Raw genomic sequence first — 14,939 nt, 5'->3', positions numbered from 1 at the left:
ACCTGTAGGAACCAGGTCTTGACGAAGATACTACCAAAAAGGGGCCTTCCCACTTCAGCTGTAATTTGCCTACTGTTTCAGGGCTAGCTACTCTTCGAAGTACCAAGTGCCCTGGTTCAATGTTCTTCAACTTGACCTTTCTATCTCGCCATTTTATTGTTTCAGCTTGATACTTATTGATGTTTTCCACAGCTTGGAGTCTGATCCCTTCAATAGCATCTTTTTCTACGGAGCAATCAGCTTCGTGTTCGCCTTCTGCCGAAGCTACTGTCCTTATTGATCCTGTTTTAGCCTCTTCTGGGGTTATTGCTTCGTCACCAAACAATAATTTAAAGGGTGTAAAGCCTGTTGATCTTGAGATGGTTGTGTTATGACTCCACACCACTTTAATTAACTCGTCTGGCCACTTTCCCCTCGGCTGATTGAAGATTGACTTCATTATTCCTGTCATTATGATCCCATTGGCTCTTTTAACAAGTCCATTTGATTCTGGGTGTCGGACTGATGCAAAATGGATCTTCGTGCCGATTTGATTACAAAATTCTCTGAAGGCTTCAGAATCAAATTGTGTCCCATTGTCCACAATGATAGCTTTCGGCACTCCGAAGCGACAAACAATGTTTTGCCAGAAAAATTTTTGAATAGTAAATGAAGTTATTGTGGCTAAGGGCTTCGCCTCAATCCATTTGGAAAAATATTCCACTGCCACCATCACATATCTTAAGTTCCCCTGTGCTGGTGGCAATGGACCTAGCAAATCCAGACCCCATCTTTGCAATGGCCAAGTGGGTTGTATTAATTGAGTTAAAGACGAAGGTTGTTTTTGATCTCTTGCACATTTCTGACAACCCTCACACTTTTGAACTAAATCCGCTGCATCCGAAGCTGCCTTTGGCCAATAAAATCCTTGGCGAAAAACTTTTCCAAGCAAGGGCCTAGATCCAATGTGAGATCCACACAGACCTGCATGTATGTCCTTCATTAACTCTATACCTTCGGATCTGGATAAGCACTTGAGTAATGGGGAACAGACCCCGCGCTTGTATAACTCCCCTTCTATTATAACATATGGTCGAGCTCTTGCTTCTATTCTCCTGTTATAAGCTTCGTCATCTGAAAGAAAATTACCCTGAAGGAAACAGATGATCTCAGTTCTCCAATCTTCATTATAAACAGGGGATATGTTAAGGATTGCTCTTTCAAGAAGCTCGACCGAAGGTGCTTTTATTGTTTCAAAAAATACTTCCGAAGGTACAGGCAGCCCCTGTGCTGCTGACTTAGCCAATAGATCAGCGTATTCATTTTCTCCACGAGGAATATTTTTGACAGAGAAACCTTCGAAGGAAGCCTCAATCCTTCGGACTGTATCTAGATACTTTTCAAGCTTCGGGTCTCTTGCTTTGTAACTCTTGTCAATATGACCAGAAATAACTTGGGAATCAGTTTTAAGGATGGCCCTTCTGATTCCCATTGCCTTTAATTTCCGAAGACCCAAAAGCAGAGCTTCATACTCGGCGATGTTATTTGTGCAACTAAAATCAAGTTTTGCCGCATAACAAGTTTTAACTTTGGAAGGTGAAACCAACACAGCAGCCGCTCCTGCTCCGAAGGTTCCCCAAGACCCATCGCAAAACACTGTCCATGCTTCGGCGTCTTTATTTGTTTCTTCCTCCTGAGCCCCTGGCGTCCAATCAACAATGAAGTCTGCTAACGCCTAGGACTGAATCGAAGATCTATGAACATATTCAATACAAAATTCATTGAGCTCTGCAGCCCATTTTCCAATCCTTCCAGTAGCTTCTCGGTTCCTCATAATATCCTTCAGAGGTTGTGAAGAAGGAACAATTATGTTGTAAGCTTGAAAATAGTGTCGAAGCTTCCTGGAGGCCATCAAGACAGCATACAGTACCTTCTCCAACTCTGTATAATTTTTCTTTGACAAACTAAGAACCTCGGATACAAAATATATTGGGGCCTGCCTCTTAACTTGGCCTTCAAGCTTCTCCTGAACAAGTGATGCACTTACCGCTGAGTGCGAAGCTGCCACATATAATAACAAAGGAGCCCCTAGCGTAGGTGGAGTTAGTGTTGTCAGATCTATCAAATACTGTTTCAGCTCTTCAAAGGCCTTCTGCTGGATTGGTCCCTATTGAAAGACTTTGGCTGACTTCAGCACTTCGAAGAATGGTAAGTTTCTTTCTGCTGATCTGGATATGAATCTATTGAGAGATGCCAGCCTTTCTGTCAATCTTTGAGCCCCCTTTTTTGTACTTGGTGGCTCCATTCGAAGTATAGCTTCGATTTTGCTTGGGTTGGCCTCAATTCCCTTTGTTGAAACTAAGCAACCAAGAAATTTCCCCTTCTTTACTCCGAAGACACATTTTTCTGGATTCAGCTTTAGACCAGCCTGTCTAAAATTAGCAAAGGTCTCTTGTAAATCAGCAATGTGGTTATCCTGCTTCGTGCTCTTTACAATGATATCATCAACATAAGTTAGTACATTCCTGCCTATCTGAGAATGGAGAACCTTTGCTGTCATTCTGCTAAAGCTTCCTCCAGCATTCTTAAGCCCTTCAGGCATGCGAAGGTAACAGTATGTCCCACTAGGGGTTATGAAGCTGGTTTTTGGTTCATCCTCCTTCTTCATCCAGATTTGATGATAGCCTGAATAGCAATCTAGCAAACTCATAAGTTCTGATGAAGCTGCTGCATCGACCAGAGAATCTATCCTTGGCAATGGGAACTCATCCTTCGGACAGGCCTTATTGAGATCAGTAAAATCGATGCACATTCTCCATTTACCATTGACCTTCTTCACCATAACAGCGTTAGCCAACCATTCTGGGTATTTTACCTCTCTAACAACTCCGGCACTGAGGAGTCGTTTCACTTCATTCCGAGCCCCTTCGGCCTTGTCATCAGACATCTTCCGAAGACTCTGTTTCCTAGGTCTGAAGGATGGATCTACGTTGAGCGAGTGCTCAATAACATCCCTGTTAACTCCGCAAAGATCATTAGCTGACCAAGCAAAAACATCTTTATTGTTGAACAAAAACCTTATCAAAGTTTTCTCCTGCTCTTCGGATAATTGAGACCCCAATAGCACCTTCTGCTCTGCTATATCCTCACATAAGAGCATGGGTTTCGGCTTGTCAGCCGAAGCAGCTTTTTCCCTTCTAAACTTGTATTGCTCACAAGCTTTAGTTCCATCTATATTATGGATTGCTTTTGAGTCTGTCCAATTTCCTTCGGCCCTTCTGGCAGCTTCTTGACTTCCATGAATAGCAATGGGCCCTTGGTCTGAAGGTATCTTCATGCAAAGATAAGCTGGATGCAGAATTGCTTCGAAGGCATTAAGAGTACCAAGACCAATGACTGCATTGTAAGGGTACTCCATGTCAACAATATCAAACATAACTTGCTCAGTCCTTGTGTTGTTGATGAATCCGAAGGCCACTGACATTGATATTTTGTCGAGTGCTACAATCTGCCTTCCTCCGAAGCCGCAAAGGGGATGTGTGGTGTCAAGAATTTTATCTTCGGGCTCTTGCATCTGTCTGAAGGCCTTAGCAAATATGATATCAGCTGCACTGCCTGTATCAACCAAAACATTGTGCACCAGAAATCCTTTGATAACACAAGAGATAACCATAGCATCATTGTGTGGGTAATCCTTGAGTTGAAGGTCCTCTTGGGAGAAGGTAATAGGAATGTGAGACCATCTTGACTTGATGAAAGGTCCTTGTACCCCGACATGTTGAACCCTTCTCTGTGCTTCCTTCTTCTGTTTCTTGTTGGCTGGTTCTGAACATGAACCGCCTGTTATTGGAAGTACCAGCTTCAGAACCGAAGCAGCTCCAGCTCGAATATTGAACGAAGCCATCAGTTCAGAAAAGTGGAAGTGAGTTCACCGGAGGTGGGCGCCAATGTTGGGGACTCGTTCTCAAATGCTATGAATTAAGAACAAGGCAACATAAAATGTTAAATGTTAATGCCCTTCGTCCAATGAAGCATTATTCCTTTAAGGATTAATGAACTTCGGACGAAGGTTAAAGACGATACAATTACGAAGGTTAAATCTTCGTAATTGAACTCTAATAGATTATATAAAGTAATACGAAATATGAAACATCAAAGACAAATAAATTATAAATGGACAACATTACTTTCATATTATATCAACTTAATGTATTCAAGTATTAGATACAATTATACCTTTGCCTTGGCAAAGATTGATTCCCGAATGATGCGATTGCAATTACAGGAACGCGTGAACAGTAAAGGAATACTGTTCACTATTTATAGGCACAGGACATAGCCTGTGAGGAATTACAATTATGCCCCTCATGAAAGTTTACAACAACGACTCAAACATTTACGGACTAAAAGGTCATTCTACTTTTAAGTCGGTTTGTAGTTCCGAAGCTTCATGAAGAGGAACCTTCGGTCATCACATGCGGACAGCTTCAGCCGAAGTTGTTTCTTCCTGCAGGACCTTCGGCGACGAAGCATGGTCCCAACACTTCATATGGTGGAGTTGAAGTCACTCTTCATTTTTCTCAGAGAAAGGCAGTACTTTTTGGGGTTTTCCCGAAGAAATAGAAATAACATGTTACTTAACCACCACTGAGCTTCCCGCTCCTGTGGCATTATTTTCTCTTCCAAAGACACACTCACATTTCCCTATTCACGGAGGTTGTAAAACACTAATTGTCATACCACGCCAGACTGGTCCATTCCAGTGGACACGGACTATTCGAATAGGTTTGAACTCTGCGCAGAGGGGTACACTTTACCCACTAGTTCGGCTCTGCGATCTCATGGCCAATGAGATCCGAATGTGAATCTTTTTCCTTCCTCGCACGTCCTAACCTTAACGGTTATACCGGAAGGAGTCAGACCACTGCCATGTCCAAACCAGACAAAACATAGATAAGGAATAATACATCAATCATGGTGACTTGGTGGGGTGTGCCAATTATTATACATCATTATTTTTGTGCCCTATAATTTATTTAAACTATTTTTGGTGCATAAAACATTAGCATATAAATATATATATGAAAATGGGAAAACGAAATGGGAAAAAGAAAAAAGAAAAGGGATTCTAGGCTAACTGGGCCGGGGGGGGGATTTTGGCCCGGTCGGGCGCGGGCGCGCGGCGTCGCAGCCAATTGGGCCCAGACGGCCCACGAGGAGCGGTGACGGGACAGCGCATCGGACGTCGTGGGCACGGGCCCACGCGCCAGAGAGGGAAGGGGAAGACGGCGTCAGGGGAGGGGGGGAGGTCGGTCCATAGCGGGGGAGAACCGGTCGCGGGTGAACCCAATGGCGGTTCCTCGCCGGTGGTCCGGTTCTGGGTGGACGGGGTGGTGGCAAAGCACGAGCGGGGGTAGGGGGTCACGTAGGTGGAGTCAATTTGACCGGTGGATGCCTGGGGTGGCTGGTCCACGGCGGGTGGCGGGCGCTCGCGGTGGTGAAGTCACCGGCGAGGCCACTGGGCGCAATAGGTGATGAGAAGGTGTGCGCTAGGCTTGCAACAGAGAGGCGGGCCTTAAGAGCTAGAGCAATTTGATCGTTCGCCACTAGAGAGAGGAGGGCGGAGCTCACCGGAGAGGGAAGGGATGACGGCACCGAGCTCGATTGGGCCTGAGGGAGGGAGGTGGAGTGGCTGAGGCCTGGTGTGGTGGAACAAGGGGCTCGGGGCGGTCCTTTTATAGGTGGTCGGGGAGGGGGAAGGGAGGAGGAGCGGTGAGCACCGGCGAGCTCGCCATGATGGTGGTGATGGCGCAAAATGGCGACGGGATGGCTCGGGTAGGCGAGGGTGAAGGGACGGCTCGGGCACAGTGAGCGGGGGCGCATGGCACCAACCGAGCTGGTGAGCACGTTAATGGCGAGGAGATGGGGCGGTCGGTGGCTAGCGGTGAACGCGCCGGTGGCCTGGTCACGGGCGAGGGGGAGAAGGGGCTGACAGGCGGGGCCGGGATGTCTGTGAGGGAGGCGGTCGCGAGGCAGGGGAGCACGGGCTGAAGGGTGGGGCTGGGATGTCAGTGAGGGAGGGGAACACACGGGAGGTGGGTCGCAAAGGAGGGAAGAGAGCTAGCGCGTGAGGGGGGGGGAAGAGAGGTGGGCTGGAGCTGGCCCAGCTGAGGGGGTGGAAAGGATTTCCTTTTCTTTTTCTTTTTCTATTTCTTTTTCTCTTTTTCTCCTTTTTCTTTTGAACAAAAAATTATCTATGTTTCTTGGGTGCCAACAAAAAAAATATTCTATGTGATGTGCTACTAACAACCATGGTGTATGCATATGATGAAAGAGAAGTCTTATGAGGTGGGGGCCTTAAGAGATAATAAAGGGGGGGTTAGGGGTTTTAGGGTTTCTAACCTTGGGGTTAAAACTAGGATATTACAGCAGGGTGGGCTGAATAGGTGTCGCAGGCCCATTTAGGTTAGACCTTTTCTCATTTTCCATTTTGTTTTATTTTGAATTTCCTTTTTTAAATTCAAACCTACTATTTGAATCAGAATTTGGTTTGCAGATTTCACAGGTCACAAAAATACCAGTTTTAGAAATATATTTATATTTTCATTTATATTTTATACTCCTTTTCTTTTCTCTCCTTCTTCTTGATTATCTCTCATTTTCAAATATTCAAGTTAGTCTTTATATTTCTAATTTGTTTATTATTTTATTCATATTTTTGTGACTACTATTAAGTGCACAAACAATTAAAAGCCAACATGATGCACAATTTAGTGATATGTCTTTTTTTAATTATTTATGAGGTGTTCACATGTGATGATAAGTATAAATCACAAAATCTTGAGCTCTTCTTTATTTTCACTATTTACGTTTTTGGGTATTACATAGGGCTCCGACCTGAACTAGTGTAACCTCCTCGTCTCAGATCCACTTTCAAGCCCCACGTAGCTCACCATTTGGAGTGAGTCCATGCTAGAACCCCTTCTGAACACAAATCTTATTGTCCCCCAGTTCCAGAAACCATGACACATTGTAGGGTGTCCATCCTTGTGATGAAATAGAGATGCTATTGTGATGAAATGGTTGAGATTATAGTTGTCATTGTTCTTATGGTGATTTTATGTGAGATGTTACTTGTGAAATGTGGTGTGGTTGTTATATGTGAGATTATGTGATTGTTATGTGTGCAATGTGGTGTATAATGAAAATAAAACAACATTTCTAATAATAGCCAATTTAACTTCTTAGAGCTCATTAACTTCCTAGAGGTTACACGAGCCTCTCGAAAGTTAGTCATCTAACGACGTTATTTGCATGGACGGCGTTAACTTGTTAACTTTCGAGAGGCTTCTTTGGCTCTAGAAAGTTAGCTAACTTTCGAGATAGCTCTATGAAGTTAAGATAACTTCCGACCGTTTCTTTCCGAGTCCGTAACTTCTGACAGGATGGCTTAACTTCCGAGAGTGTAGGGTTAACTTCGTACGATTTATGGCTATAGAAAGTTAAGTATTTTCTTGTTGTGGTTGTAGATGTTGGACTATTAGTGGTCATGATTTCTAAATCCATCATCAAGAATCTATCACGGGTTATGACAGTCAAGAGCCATCGAAAATAAGCCTTTATTGCTGAAAATAGTCTATTTTTGGTGAGAAACACTTTATTTTTGGCGGCATAGCGTTGTTAGAGGTGTTTAACAAAAAATAAAGGTTATTTTCAGTGATAAATTATTTATTCTCGATGGGTGCAGGTGAGTCACAGAAAAAAGTCGTGCCTACCTTTGCTTTTCAGCGCCATAAGCGGTCGCCAAAATTAAGGTCTTTAAATTTCAGCATCCAACTCTAGCCACCAAAATTAATCATGCCAAAGCTATTTTCGGTGGCCTCCTTAAAGCCACCGAAAATTACTTTGGTTGCCAAAAATTGTAGTTTGTAGGGAATCAAAAACTTTCTACAAATTCATATACACATTTCAACAGCAAAACAAATCACATATACATATTTGATCACATACATACACATTCTCACATTCAATATTTCATCAACAATATACTAATAGAATCAATATACCAAGAAAACGAGTATAAGTCCAGGTTTTATCCATTTTAAACACTGTAGCATTACATTCATCAACATTCAAGTATCCAATATAAGCTAACAAGTCTCAACATGGAAAAATAAGAATTATAGCCATTAAGGGTCGTTGGAGTTATGACTGCTATTGTCGGATGTGAATATGTTGTTGACAAAGTTAGTAGCCGGATTGTCCTACAATAAATAACAAAGTCCATAATTAAAGAACAAATTATAAGTTATAGCAGCATATGTAATCAAATAGATACAATAATTGATATTTAATAGAATAACCATATCTCTATTTGCTGTTGCATATGGAGGGGTTTGATAGACATTTATCACATTAACTCCAGATCCCTAGATTATACAAGTTCACCTAGATTGACTAAATGTATCTAGAATCGAATAAGTTAAACATAATTTGTGAAAGTACAATAAACCTGCGCTCTAGGATGTCCTAGAGGATGGAACTAAGGAACATCGGCGGCGGGGGCATTGACGGCGGCTGCCACTATAGCAAGGCATTCAACAAAACAGGCTGCTACTAAAACATTGACGACAAATACAACATGTTAGTACTTTTAAATACAACAAATGTTAAATATTGTAAAATCATATTTACAGTAATCCAATGTTATTGGGCGTCGTAGTTAGCGTTGTACTCTTGCTGCTAGAAATTATATATAGCAAAGTACTCCTTTTACTAACTCATGTACAACTTGTTGCACCCTCAGTTGCTCCAATAGATTTTCAATGACAAGGTCTTGCTCTGTGCGACACTGTCGTCGGCTACTAGTACCACCTGAAATTTGAGAGGAAGATCCTCTCTATGACCGGTCATCTCTCAAGCCGGCCACCCGATAAACATAGAGTAGCCTCAAAATCTAAAACATGTAAATTTTAGTTAAAAATACTAACAAAAATTAAGAAACTATCAAATCACCATCGATGCGCCTTTCCACCACCATTAGCATACACCACCGCTGAATCAATCAGTCCATGTCGCCAATCTATGTCGTCATCATGCATTACTACAGATTATGTTATATGAGACAGTTATTTTTCAGTTATTAAGACGCTTACGTAGTGTCCAAATTTGATGGAGTCGCAAAAGATGTCCCACATTTAAGATGGTTGTAAACCGTCTTAAAAGATATTATACAAGACAATTTTTAATTTATAACCGTATAAAAAGGTATTTGTTTAAGTCATTTTGTTTGATAAACCGTCTTAAATTAGGTTTCTGTTTAAGACACTTCTTCTAAAGAACCGTCGATAATATGAATATTATAAGTCACAAAGTATTTATCAAATTGTCTATAATGTCATATGAATAATAAACGCTTGCAACAGGAAAACCATCTCATTTAGGAGACTAATATCGGACGCTTTGGAAACCGTCTTATTAAGTTTTAAACAAAATGGTTTAGATTGTCGTACATTCTTCAATTTATAATCAATTTTGAGATACTGCATTATAATAATTTAAAAGAGAAATATACATACACACATGTATTTAATAACATTATAATTAATATAATATAGATAAGTATCATTCAATATCTAATAAATAAGCATTGTCAAATAACTCATACAAAAGTGTAATCTAAATTCAAACTAAAGTACTAATTGAAAATTTTGGTTATCAACTGTTTGCGTTAACGTTGAGCCTAACTAAGTATATATGAATTCTAGTCTCCACACATGTGCGGCCACCAAAGTTCTATTCCATCTTTTCCTATACAAATAGGTGAAGGCAATAATTAGTAGTTAGACATAGTTGAACACCTCACATTACGAGATATCACAAAGGTCATATGTATGTGTAAAAAAGGATATAATAATGCCAGATTTTGCATCTGTTAAAAGAAGTTACATTCTAACTTTGTTGGAGGCAGTCGTGCTCACAATTGGTGAGACAATCATTTTTTGCCACATTTGAGCAAAAACTTGCATTTAGCTCAAATAGATTTGACGGACCAAGAAATAGTATCTGAAAAAGCATTCGACACTCTCCCATCCTATTGAAAATAATCAAGAAATTAGTCGATATTAACATTGACATGTAGTACAAGATCTTGTACTATTGAAGATATTAACATATTGTATATTTTCCACAAAACTGACCTTTGACCTGACAATTAATATCAAAAGACACCCATGTCTGTTGTCTACAAACTCAGAATAATGCATAGAAAATCTGCTAATCAATAATCTAAACATCTAGGCCATGATTACACAATAAATAAAATTTCCAAAATAGGTCAAATATTTTATAGTAACACTTTTATTCAGACACATAAATAAACAAGCAATCGCAAATGTGAGAATCACAAAGTTCTTATTCTGTCTTCACATGATAGTTCATTGACAACTATAAGGGATGACTTTGCAGATAATGAATGAAACTATTCTTGTGTTACTGCACTGCACTACTATGGTTCAAATGTGAGGATTACATCTATCAAATTTCATGAGTTTTGTCTTCTGTATTGCAAGTGGTGACAAAATAATAACTGTTTCATAAAAAACGGTTTCATTGTAGTTAGTAGTTAACTTTCTAACAATTTAGCATATTGTGAACAACTGGTTCATGATGAACCTCCTTGTTCTCAAAAGAAGTGGACTAATTGTGCACCATAAGTTAAAAAGTAAGATTCTCCCAAAGAAAGGCTAAATGTAAATTTTCCTGAATAAATCTAGGTAAAATAGTTGATATACCTGGTAAATTAGGTAAATGATTTGTTAGAGCCCATCCTTTCTTCTTATAAGCTTCCATGACTTCTCAAGAATTACAACATTGACTTGCAATTAAGCATTGATGTTCTTCAATGAAACATTAAGACTCAAAAGGCTTACTTGAGATAAACAAGCACTAGAGGTTCTCAGATCCAAGTAAGTGCCACTTGGTTATATGCATCTCTGGGGATTAAGCATTAACTTCGTCTATGTGATAAACAAAAACATAGAAACAAGATAATCCACTCAAGTTGAGAGGCGCTCACTCTTATATCTGCATGTACCAAAAAGTTCAAGATGTTACATATCCTAATAGGTAATAACTATTATAAAAATGATGGATGTTATCAGTTCCTGATATCACAGTAGCTAACAAAAAGTCACTTAGCAAACTGTAGAGAGCCTAGCAATCAAGAAACAAGGTAGGGAAATTAGTGATTACTAAAACAATAGCATGGGAATCAAATTAACATCAATTAATAGGGACTATCTCCTCCAGCACTCCTTATGTATCATGGAGTAAATCAATGTTGTGATGGCATATGACACATTTAAGGTTGAATGACCTAATAAATAAGCAACACTATGAGAAAATAAACACCTAATAAATAAGCAACACTATGAGAAAATAAACACCTTGACTGCAGTAATGACATTCACCCATATAGCACCATTGTGCATATGTGTTATATTTGCACTTTTACAGCAAACACAATATGATGAAAAGAAATCAACAGCTGGATACCCATATGTGCTTTTAGGTACTTCAGGGGCTAAGATGTCCTAAAATTATTTCCATAGAAACGAAAAGAAGTGTTTCCTCCTAAGTTTTTAGTAATTCGTATTTACATTTATGACTCTAAATAATTTGTTGTAAAAATACCATTCATAAAAATACAACAACTATGCATCCAGTGGTCAAGGTCACATTGCCAGAAAGATGTCATCATGGCATGAAACAGGCTAGAAAACATGATTTTGGTATTCGCTTAATATATACTCAATGTTTAATATTGTTGAAATTTGTGAATAAAATTATGAAATTTGGCAGTCTGAGCTGAGTTCTGGCTCAGATTCATTTCGAGTTTCTCACCACTACAGTTTTTCAACTATATATGTGTTTCAAAACAAACGAAGACAGAGAAGCACATCTAGCGGATACCAGTTTATTGATTCTTGAAAGATAGATATCGTTGTGCCTCATGTTGAACAGATATCATTTTACTGATCCTTAAGCCTGCTAGGTTCTGACCTAGCGCGTGGCTTGTTTAACTTAGCGGCTAACTATAGTTTATGTAGGTCTCCTTCAGCAACAGAAGGGTCTCCAACTGGCACAACTGCAATACCAACAAAACCATGCATTATTTAGAAAAAAAATCAAAGGCTAAATAGGTTAGGTTAAAAAATTGACATCTTAGATTAATAAAAATAATCTCTACTAACAAATATTAGTTCATTGTTTCACACAAGTGGTCAAGAAGGAGTATCGTGCATTTGTAATAAAAAGATTATAAACGCACATATGGTGACAACTATGGAAATTAATATTTTTGTTACAATATCTAGAGTTAGGTTGCTATATTTACACATATTGTTTCCCAGAGCTAAACAGCTAGACATATATATAATTATATAGAGCATGCAAAATAAACATTAGTTAAATTTGGTGCAGCCCATTCTCTGCATCTGCAAACTTATTAAGAAATGAAATTTCTTACATTCTGTTTGTATTTAAATCAAGTACATCTCTTTGAGCATTGGAAATTAATTTGGTTACTTTGAGGTCTATATCATCAAGCTATTGCTTTCCTGTGTTCTAGAGTGTGAAGGAGATTGTTTTAAAAGATTCTGGTGAAGGGTCACATGCAAATTGCAATTGCCTCAAGGATAGATCAAAAGTATGTCGTAAAGTAGTTGCTTATGCAGGAAACTTACTCATGGTATCATGCCTCGTACATCTCAATCCATTGATTTATTAATAATTTTATATTATGATGATATGCAACCTTTTATTTTCATCCGAAGTTGCAATTTGTGTTCTCAAACATTTGAGTTCCATTTTCATTAAGTTTTAGTACTCCTAGACAGTTTCTATATAGTCTGCATTTCATTACTGACATTCAGTTTCTATACAGTCTGTATTTCATAACTGTTAATAGCCATATGCAGCAACAGAATTTAGTCTTCCTGAAAGAATACTTACATGTGTAATTTGCATGTCACATACTCTTAGTGTCGATTATATTTCAACCTTAGATATATTCATGAGGTTGATTGATATTTTTTAAAGTGTCTGTCTGTACTTCGTAGACTCTGCTGTAGTGCAGTTTGGAATTGCATTTTACTACTGAACCGAATGTAAGAAAACGAAAAAGTCTTCATATCAGTCAAAAAATAATGGAGATGCAAAATACACATGGGGAATTTATAAGTGTGGCTACAGGGGACTTCATACCAAATCAGAATTGGCCATATCTAGAACTGTTACCAAATGGCAGTTTGCTCTCCGATCGGTTTGTGCTAAGTAGGATAAATTAAATCCAAGAGGAAAGCAATGTTGGAGAAGCTGACTAAGATGACTGGACAATCTAGCCGCAACGACGAAGTGGTGCATGAAAAAGGCAGCTAACTAACCCTAATAGACAAGATCTGATCTGAGTAAGCGCGATGAAAGAGGGTTGTTCGTACCTATGGGAAGCGATGAGATGAAGAAGACAGCGCGGCAAGGGAGGCAGTGGAGGGGCGACCGTATCCGCCATAGGCCGTAGCTTTTGTCGGCTGTGAAGGCGATGCCTGCTTTCTCGCGGTGGTGGCGACACTGCTTTCTTGTTCCTTCAGAAACGCCTCGCCGTGCCACGTTCTAGGGATGCACCCGTGACCGTTGGAACAACATCATACGACAGAAATTAAAAGAGGTGAAGTGGACGCACCTGATCACAGATTTGCTTTAGAAGGAACCGTTTAGATGTTGGTTTTTAGTCTGGATCTCAAATGGCTGGGTTTTTAGACTTTGACAATGTAAATGTAAAAGTACTAATATATTAAACATAGGATGGAAATAACTTTCTCAACCCCTTGGTACATAAATGATAGGAATTAAAGCAAAATGATGAGTTAGATCTGTTGTGTGCCACATTAATGATCGGGTCATATATGGGTTCATTTTACCATCTATATCAAGTTATAGAGATAAGTTTTACATTTTGTATTCTATATATCATCAAACTAAGCCGAATTCACTATTTACTACGTTTTTCACAATACTTCTTATCAGAAATATCATATGTAGGTTTCATATTTAAAAGTGACTAGTATACTCACTAATATCTAAGATGGTCTTTATAGTCTAGGTGATCCTAATAATATCTTTATTTGAGATGGTTTCGTATACAAAAGTGTCTAATATACTAACCAAAATATAAGACAATTCTTGCAATCTTAATGACTCAGAAGGTATATTTATTTGAGACAATTTTCGACAACAAAACGCCTTAAATCAACATGAGACATTTCTTACATTGTAAATGTCCCAAAACACTTATTTATTAAAGACAGATCTCCAACAAACCGTCTTACCTTACTCATCACCACATGATAAAAGACGTTTCTATAAAACGCAATGAATTTCGTCTTCAAATGTGCGTCTTAAATAAGCGTATCTCTAGTAGTGATGGTGTTGAACCATCTCCTCCCATATTTCTCCTGCAATTAAGAAAACACATTTAAAATTAAATGTTTCAAGGCTAATTCTAAATTATGAACAACTCACCAATCGTCTAGATGTCTGTTGTTATAAAGGACCACAAACTATGTCGGGTTTGATCCTCTCTGATCTCGGATGCACATGCCAATAGGAGATGGCTCAACAACAGTTTGAGCTTCCTGTATATAGTAATGTAATAACCGAATTATATAATGAATAGAAGGAGAGGCTAATTACGTGAATTTTCTTTTTTTATTCATATCAGCATATATAGAGCACCATGTTTAAGTGATTAAAGTAGTTAGTAAATAATAAGTAAAATAAAATTTGTGGATCATGATGTGATCTTTGTGTCAGCATATGTATTTGAATAATTGACACAACTCGGAACTGAATTATTGATGTTTAAAATTTGAAATAAGAATAGAAATAGAAAATGAAAATAG

General features: G+C 39.0%; 1 pseudogene across 3 annotated transcripts; it reads right to left on the bottom strand.

Annotated features, from left to right (window-relative positions):
- Positions 1-9,569: 9,569 nt before the first annotated feature.
- On the bottom strand, positions 9,570-13,605 carry LOC100193446 (uncharacterized; annotated as a pseudogene). Of its 3 annotated transcripts, none has more exons than NR_168951.1 (4): positions 13,479-13,605; positions 11,953-12,127; positions 9,928-11,064; positions 9,570-9,789 (listed from the first exon to the last, which is right to left on the bottom strand). The product of NR_168951.1 is annotated as an uncharacterized protein, transcript variant 2 (transcript). The 3 variants fall into 3 exon arrangements; NR_168952.1 differs by lacking the exon at positions 11,953-12,127 and having other exon boundaries at positions 9,928-10,072; positions 10,773-11,064; NR_168950.1 differs by having other exon boundaries at positions 9,570-11,064.
- Positions 13,606-14,939: the final 1,334 nt, after the last annotated feature.

Source organism: Zea mays, chromosome 2 (genome assembly GCF_902167145.1).
Source record: "Zea mays cultivar B73 chromosome 2, Zm-B73-REFERENCE-NAM-5.0, whole genome shotgun sequence".
Taxonomy (NCBI): domain Eukaryota; kingdom Viridiplantae; phylum Streptophyta; class Magnoliopsida; order Poales; family Poaceae; genus Zea; species Zea mays.
Note: the sequence above shows the minus strand (reverse complement) of the source record. Positions and strands in the feature narration are given on the sequence as shown.